Here is an 8,810-nt window from a genome sequence, read left to right as displayed (position 1 = left end):
GCCCCGCCCCCGCCGCCGCGGCCAATGAGCAGCCTGAGGGGCGGACAGAAGGTGAGGCTCATCCAATAAGGATCAAGGGGGCGTGGCCTCACAGTGAGTGGGCGTGGTCTCGCCGTGCCGGGGGCGGGGCCTCGCCGTGCCGGGGGCGGGGCCGTGGCGAGGGGCGCGCGGCGCAGGCCGGCGGCTCCACGGAGCTCCCTTTTCCGTAGCGCCGTCCGGGTGGATACCCGGTTCCTCCCCGGCTGCCCCAGCTCCTCCTTCGTGCCCGCTCCCCCCCAGGCTTCCAAGAGGGAAGGGAACATTGGGGAAACAAACACCTGTTGCCCTGAAATCCGTAGGGATCCCTAGAAAAGGGATGAGTAACAGAAATACGTGAGAAAAGGCCATTGGCTAAAGGAGGGAGGAAAATCTGTCAGCTTGAGTAGCTCAACGATGGATGTGATCAAATATTTTATACACTATAATGATATAGAGACATTTTTATGTTCACACCTGGTCTCGGAAGTCTGGCTTCTCCTGAGCGCAAATAARGATTTCTGCTGCTGACCTGCGCATGGGGAGCGGGGCAGGACGTGTCCCAGCACGACCCGTGAGGGCAGCAGTGCCCATGCGGGCAGCAGAGCCGTGCGGAGCCGCGGGGAGGCCCCGGGAGCGGGAGGTGCCCGGGAGGCGACACCGGAGCGCTCCCTGCGGCCGGGGCGGGGAAGCGTCCCCGCAGTGCCCGGCTGCACTGAAACACTCTGCGCAGGGCGATTACCGCGTGATCAATAGTAATTCCAGGCCGGATCACTGCCGGGCCAGCGGCTCCGGATCCAAGCAAGCCTGTCTCGTGCCTCGCGGCTCCGCGCACAAGCGCAGCAGGGKGTTCTGCCCCCCGTGACAACATCTCCCCACACACAGTGACAGTGACAGTCGCTCATAACACCCTATGACCAGCCTCCCGCATCCAGCTGGGCAAACCGTGCCAATGGTTTTAACCGGGAATTCTCCGTGTTGCTGCTCCAAGGAGGGCTGTGGTGCCAGTGGATGTGCGGTGCGAGGTGGCCGTGTTTGCTGGGGGTGCTGGTCCCGGACAGCTCTGTTTGCTGGGGGTGCTGGTCACGCAGTGGGAGCGCAGGCGGAACCGGCCCGGAGAGCCAGGAGCCGACGGCTGCGCTCAGCTCCAGTCAAACACGGCGAGCAGCAGCCGAGGTGGCAGCCAAGCGCTCGGTCTGCACGGCTGCCAGGGRGAAATGTCGGGAACTTACAGGGTTTCCTTTGGGCCAGCCGGCCAGATCACTGGGATGAGCACTCAGCTGGGCAAGCCTTTGGATCCATGGCAAAGGACGGGGCGAAATACCCTCCTCTGGAATGCCGTGCCTCCTGCTGCTGATGCACAAGTTCTGAAAATGGGCAAATGCTCCCGGAAAACAAGCAGTCCATGTGAGCAAACGCTGCAGGATTCACTGCTTTCCCTGGTCTGTCATACTCGCACACACACCGAGCACATACGGTTTTACCTACAGCACGTCAATATGCATTTCATTCACAGCACTCGGATAAGTGACCCCGCACATATGTGAGTCTATACACCCTTAACGTGTTTGCTAATACAATTTTAGTGACGTAAACTTCGGTGTCTGCCATACGTCATCCAACTGATAGCATTTGTTGCACGGAACTGAACAAAAACAGCGACAAGCTTGTCCCCTTGGGTATCTGCTAGCACAATTGTGCTATTTCTGACATCCAACTGCAGAAATCCCATGCGATGACATCCCAAATATTACTGTGGATACAAATCCTACCTGAAAATTTAAAGAGATGGAAATAGAAATGGGGCCGCATTTGATTGCAATAACCAGCCCTGACGTTGTGTTATTGAATCTGAGCCATGCCTGGCTGGAATATTGCTCTCACTGATGTCAGACAGTTACATAAATGTTAAATGTAGGTTTTGAAATTATAGGAGTTATTTATAATGTGCTATTTAGAGCGTTTTTCACATGGTAATAAAAAGGATCAAATAGTAGCATAGTGTTGAAAAAATAAAAGTATTCATTAAAAGACAGTCTTTTCAATGAAAAGTCGCACTGAGTAATGTAGCTTAGCCATATGTATATATRTATAGACACATATATTTATGTTTTTATATATAAGTGCTCTAKGCTTCTGTGTGCCATGGCCTGACAGCTTATTAAGAAATGTGATAAAGTTGCTCGAAGAAATGAATTSGAATGAGAATTCGAATACACTCGAGTGAGATACTGTCTTGTGCTATGAAATAGTCTTTGTGTAAAGGCTGTAAAGTGCAAAGGTTGATGCCGTTTGCCTTTCTCCCCCCTTTCCAAGAACACAGGCAGAGAAATCTGTGGAGTCCGGGAGGGCAGGGGGGACGCAGAAGTTGTGGTAGGGTCTTGCTCCTGATGAACAAGAACTTGGTAGTCAGAGATTGTCACTGCTCCTGTTATCATATGGCTTCCCTGACAGATTTTAGAAAGACAGGAAAGATATACTACACAGTTATTTCAAAGTTAGCCACTTCATGCTTATTCTCCCACTCCCTAGGAATCAAAAATTACTATTTAGTATCTTCAGTATTTTTAGCTCTTTAGAAGGAGGTGAATGTTCTTCATGAAAAACTACTACAAGATCAACCATTGTAACCTCAATCCCTTCTTAGGACACTGCCAAGAAACAGAACCTTCTGCTGAAACTGAATCAAAAAACAGAGGAAAACTGTCCTGGGACACAACCAAGGAGGCAGCGTGAGCAGGCGCAGTGAAACCCTGGGCTCGGGTGGGAAGGAGCGCCCAAAAGCAGCACGTGGACATCAGCAACCTGTGTAGGTGCTTCCAAGGCATTGCCAGCTTCTATATCCAAATGATCATGGAGGAAATTGCCTTTAGGGCTGCTGTTCAGCAAACCCAACCTGGCGGGCTGAGAACTGCCACCACTCGCCACATGAAGGGCTCCGCGAGACAAAGCTACGGGCGCCGAGGCCGGCGGGTGCCAATGGCTTAAAACAAATACTGAATTTTAATRTAACTCGCTAGAACTATGCAAACAGATCGATCCCATCTGCAGAAATATACAGTATAAATATGAAGTTAGATCAGATCAACAAAGAAAAACAGATCTTAAGGTAACAGTATGTTTTCCCCTGCATGCAGTAACCATTGCAAGGGCACAAGAGTTCCTGTACTGAAGACCTAACAAGCTGCCTTCTGCTATGCAGCAAAGAGAAGCTGGTTACATCTTGTCAGTCCTTTACCAGCCCTTCTTGAGAAGCAGAAAGGTTTAGGACATGATTTTATATGCACCCTCTGCTTACAGAGTCTGTCCTAACTGCATCTGTGCAGCAAAAGGTCAGTCTTAGCATATTTTTTAGCCCTTCTATACCAAGTCAATATAGGCAGAGTCAATGCTTGACAGAGTTAAAACTCTGAAACACGAGGAACAAGGTCTTCTAAAGCGGATTACAGTTCCATAGGTTAACATATATATTGGTGTGCTATAACATACAAAGTAGCTTAGTATTCTATATTGCTTTACAGGTATATCCTCCATGTTTGCATTTAAATTCATCCCATTTCTTCAGTATTACAAAGATGCCCACCTCTTTGCAATCTAAGTAATSTAAAAGCATCTAGGAACTGAAGTATATTAGTCTCAGTCACAGCAAAACTTGGAGGATCTAGGAAACCAGGTCCTASAGACAAACTACCCACCCCTTCCAAAACTTCCCTAGCTTCCCAAGTGGGCCAAAGGAAAGCAGTCTGAAGGGCTGGTCAAACATAGAACAATTAAGAACTAAAGATTTAAATATTTATCACGTGATTTTTTTTTTCTTCTCCATCAGGAAGCATTTCATCAGGTATTCCTGTCATCTTCAGAAACTTTAGCTAAACAAATCTCCAAGTTTTCACGTTATTACCTGGTGAGTTATTGCAAAGCAGTCCGTCTTCAAAGATCTCACACCTCCTCTTTGCCTATACAAACGAGGAGGCTCCAATGTAATCACTAGTAATCATCTGTAAAAGTCCTGAAACTTAAGACAGATAACGCATTAGTGTTTAAATATATATATACACACATATATGTCCAGTGGACATGTTTGTCGTTTAAGGAAGAAAACTAAATTTTTAAAATTTTATGTAAAGCATCTTTTATTCTGCTGCTCCTCTTCCTACCAGTATCAGTCTCAGTAGGCAGGCCAAGTCAGCATGACGTATGGATTTATGCCCAGTGCTCAAGATGTTTAAGGGTATTTATATTCTGCCCCACTGAGACAGATACATCAGACACACTGTATAGCCTTGACTGAAAACTGTAGATGCAAATCATACAATAGAGGCCCAAAGCAGGTTGTTACAGCTGCAGAGCAAGGAGGTTGTTATAACACAAATGTGTTTCTTCCTGAAAACGTGTCAGAGCTCCCAAAAGAAAGAGTATAACAGTGTGCGTCCCAAACAACAAATACTTTTTTTGACTTGGCTTTTATTTTTTTTTTTTGCACAGAAAAAAAATTTCACAAGAGAAAAATAGTTCCCATGTTTACATTGTTTTGATAAAAATCTGTCCAAGACAACAATCAGGACGTAAGGAGTTGAATTCCTCAGATTTGTTATTAAWTATCTGCACATAAATATGTTCAAATGCCATATATGCTGCTCGTAAATGTCACCAGTAACAAATAAAGCATTACCAGTAATACTTCTACATTACCGAAGTACAAAGATTGAAACTTTTCATAGGGTATTAAGCACCCACCTCTTTTCCATGCAACAGACAGATAACCTCAAACATACTTTCCTCACTTGAAAGGCAGAATTACATACATTTAAGTGCACTGCAGTCTGAATTACTGCTGGATCTAATAAACACATTTAAACATCTAGCTGAGGTACCAAATTGAGAAGTTTTAGGCAGAGCTAGCCTCGGATTTGGCATAGGCAGGCATTTTTTAAAGAATCCAACAACTTAATGCTGATATTTTAACTGAACCAGAAAAGTAGAAATGATTACCAACTAAACACGCACTGCATATTTTAGGACTTTTGCTTTATTTTTTTTTTCCCTAAATTTTAATTTTAAAAAACGTACTAAAGACATGATTAAACAGAGTTAGGACGAGGTATTATTTCACATGAGATATTGCTTGTATTGGAATAAACTCAGGTTTTCCTTCCCCTTTTACACCATGCTGCTCCAAAGTACATCTGCTGGTAGATTCTTAGGGGATTTACAGATTTGAAACCCACTAGCAATAACGGGTGCTAGTCATTAAATTCTCCAAAACACAGTAGTAAAGCAGACATTCCTAAATGCCAACACAAGCTGCGTGCCCTGCGCAGGCAGTCTGCGCTTTATCCCAGCACATTTTTGGTGGAAGCAAAATTAGACATAATTAACAATAGTCATTAGCAAGCGTTACAAACCCCAGGGCCTGATCTCGCAGCTTTTGCTCTTGTGGTTCCATGGGAAAGCTACTGAAGGGTCCCAAGAGCGGGACCCTCACAGCCAGCCTACGGAAACAAGGTGGCAAGCACAAAATTGATGCCCAATTGCCTTTCAGCCAATGCAACCAGGAGAAATTGTTTGAGGAATTCTCACTGCCCGTTGAACCTCAGTCCCTTCTTGAGACCTCTGTGCGTCTCCACTGAAAAGGAAATTGTGCTTAGAATCTGTATTTAGTTTGGAAGAAATTAGAAGTATTTCAATAACAATATGAACAGAACGCCTTATGTTCTGAAATGGGTTTATTTAATTAGTCCCTGCCTCCTCCTGGCAKCTCTATTAACTGCGTTCAAGTACGTGGTACTCCAGGAAGGCAAAGGGCATCTTTAAAACATTGCAGCAAAACTGCACACAGCAGCCGCCCCGTGACTTGATAAAACTGGAATCCCCAACTCCACTGGTGACAGGYGAGGGCTTCAAAATACTTACTCTTTCACAGCAATTTTTTTTTGCATTTCTTAAGATCCAGCATAACAGAAGCTGTACGTGTGAAGGAGGAATTAAAACCACGCACAGCAGCAATACAAACTACTATGCAAATTCTCCTTTTTGTTGGTGACCAGCTGTTGATAAGACGGTTGGCATACATCCCAGCTGCACCTTTTTACTATAGGAGCATCTTTGGAGGCAACGGCATTATGAAATAACCGGAACTCTAAAAATTAGAAGGATGAGGGTTTTTTAGAAATAAAATCTTCACAAAAAGAAACACAGCTTGAGTTTGTTTGTTTGTTTAATAAAAAGCTTGCAAGGCACATGTTTCAACTGAATTGCAACATATATAGCAAAATAGATCAAATTTTGCAAAACCTCCCCCCAACTCTTTCAGGAACTTAAGACTTGTGACCCGTGTTGAAAAACAAGCTCGGGTTGCACACAGACACCACGTGTAATCGCGCCCCAATTCCTGTCCTTCTGAGGGGTTCCAGGAAAGCAATTTCTCTTTTTCACCGAGTGTGGAAACTGGAATGGACAGTAGAACTGACGCTCTGTGAGTGGCGTTGTTACTACTGCATAACTGGGTAAGTTCAAGTTCAAGTTTATAATTTTCTTTCAGAGAGATTCTTCCAGTCACTTATTTAAAAAACACTGCCTGCTCCCTAGGACAACAGCAGCTACTGTGTCTCCCAGGTACAAGACTCCTTYGTTTTTTAAGTTTTGCTTTGTTTGCTTTGTTACTTAAGGCTGTGCCAACGCTGCTGCAAATACAATTTCCTCTAATACAAAAAGCAAGGTAAAAATCTGAACTGCTTCTCCTAAAGCAGAATCAATCGACGTATCAAGAATACATCTTAAAAACTAGGACCAACCTAATAACAATAACTAGGTCACAGTTTGAGTAAGGTTCAGGGCGGTTTTTGTGACACGCAGGAAGGCCGGTGTGCTAGAGGACAGTTCTTCTGACRTGTGTGGGTGGCCACGGGGCTTCCTCCACCCCGGGCAGCCGTAACGCCGACGGGCGTACACAAAACTCTAAACGTACTGCAAAATATTAAATAAATCTACATCCAGACTAGCCCCTGCGGAGAAGGCTCCTGCACGCCTGCTAGAGCTCAAGGTAATACAGTAGCTTCTGCTGTTACACGGCAATAGAAGAGCCTGGAGCAGTCAGTGCAGTCAGACATAAGCACTTGTACATGGGCCAGTAACTGCAGGCTGCCTTTGGACAAACACACACACTAACCTCAACACASGGCCTGTATTCCCAGGAAGAATACGCACTTCAACCTGCAATTCAGTTTTACTAAGGCTTCTCTCAATGATCACRGCCAGCACTTTTGATGAATTTATCTGAACAATGGTTTCAAACAAAATGGGKAGTTTAACATCTCGTCAAGACTCCTAGGCTTAAAAATATAAAGGAAAAACAGATTACAGACATGTTGACATTTACAACAGTAAAGCTTCTTTGTTGTTGTTGATTTGAATCACTCTAATAGTGATATTTAAAAAAAAAAAAAAAAACCTTCAGCACTACCTTTAGCATAAAGTAAATATATGTGCATAGAGCAGTTAGGAACYACACATATCCACTGACATGCTGCGGTTCCTAGTAAATTCACAGAGTTATAACCTCTGAATTTGCACTTTACCAACAGTGCAGGAGAACAGTTTTGCAGCCTTCATTCACAGAACATCTTGGAGATTTTGATCACAAAGTCCACCCTCTCGTGCCAGACGCTTCCTTAAAGACTCTGGGGTGTGCAGAGCTATTCCCATGCCGCTGGGGGACTGCTCCCTGGGCCAGGCGCGACAAGAACCCCTAAGTGCAGGTAACTCCTGTGAGGTCGATAATCTCTTCCAAAACTCCCGTTCTCGTTTTCCGRCCAGTTCCAGCTGTCTAAGCAAAGTCGCTGTTACCTTTTGTTGGGTTTTCCATTCACGACTCCAGGATTAGGCCTGAAGTTAGAACTAAAACAGTACTCTTCCTATCAGAAGTACATCAGCTAGCAACAAAGCAATCAGGAGGAACACGTTACATAAGTAAATCAGCTGCAGGGACAAAGGGGGTCATTACAAGAAAAACAAAATTCTGGAGAGAAGAATGTAAAGTACTTTCCAACAGCTGAAAATCCAAGTGCAGTTATACAATCGATTTTAAAACGGCGATGAAATATTTTACTGTTAYGTCTTAATGGTGATTGTAGTGTTTAAAACGAAGTTATGACACTGTGCAGACATGACTTCCACATAGTAAACTGAGTGAAGTTAGTGTCAGCCACCCCTCCTCACACACACGGGGGCCACAGAGAAGTGCCCATGTCTCAGTAGCAAACCCGGCTGTCCTGCAACACTTGGCTCAACGCAAGCACTGCGCTATACCGTGCTATACTGTGCTATACTGGCCCGTTCCTATGGCTGCTAAGACACACACATGCACATACATAGACACGTTCGAGTAAGGGAGGAATCCTACAGACGTGTTCTTGCCACCTGAACATCTGAGCATGCCGAGTCCTGCAGCCAGGTCTAAGTTCAAGTGCTTTCACCAACGTGTCTCCGGCAACGCGGAGATCAGTGCCTTAATCGACTGGACTGTTGCTTTAATAAATCTTCCTGATTTGATTTATACAAATATTACACTTAAGATGTATGCATATTTGATAGACATAATGTTTATAGTGGAAGACAGGAAGAATTAAACAAAAACCAACTRAAAACCCAAACACTTATTTGAAAAGACTCTTCCTCAGGGTACCAATTGCTTTCTTGCTAGAAAAGAAAAGCTATGTGACTTTAAATGAGGTCTTTAACATAACGTTTCTGCATTTACTGAAGTCTACCCATATAAGGTCTCTTTAAATGATTTA

The sequence above is a fragment of the Nothoprocta perdicaria genome, unplaced genomic scaffold (assembly GCF_003342845.1).
Source record: "Nothoprocta perdicaria isolate Ctin4 unplaced genomic scaffold, notPer1 scaffold_64, whole genome shotgun sequence".
In the NCBI taxonomy this organism is placed as follows: Eukaryota; Metazoa; Chordata; class Aves; order Tinamiformes; family Tinamidae; genus Nothoprocta; species Nothoprocta perdicaria.
Note: the sequence above shows the minus strand (reverse complement) of the source record.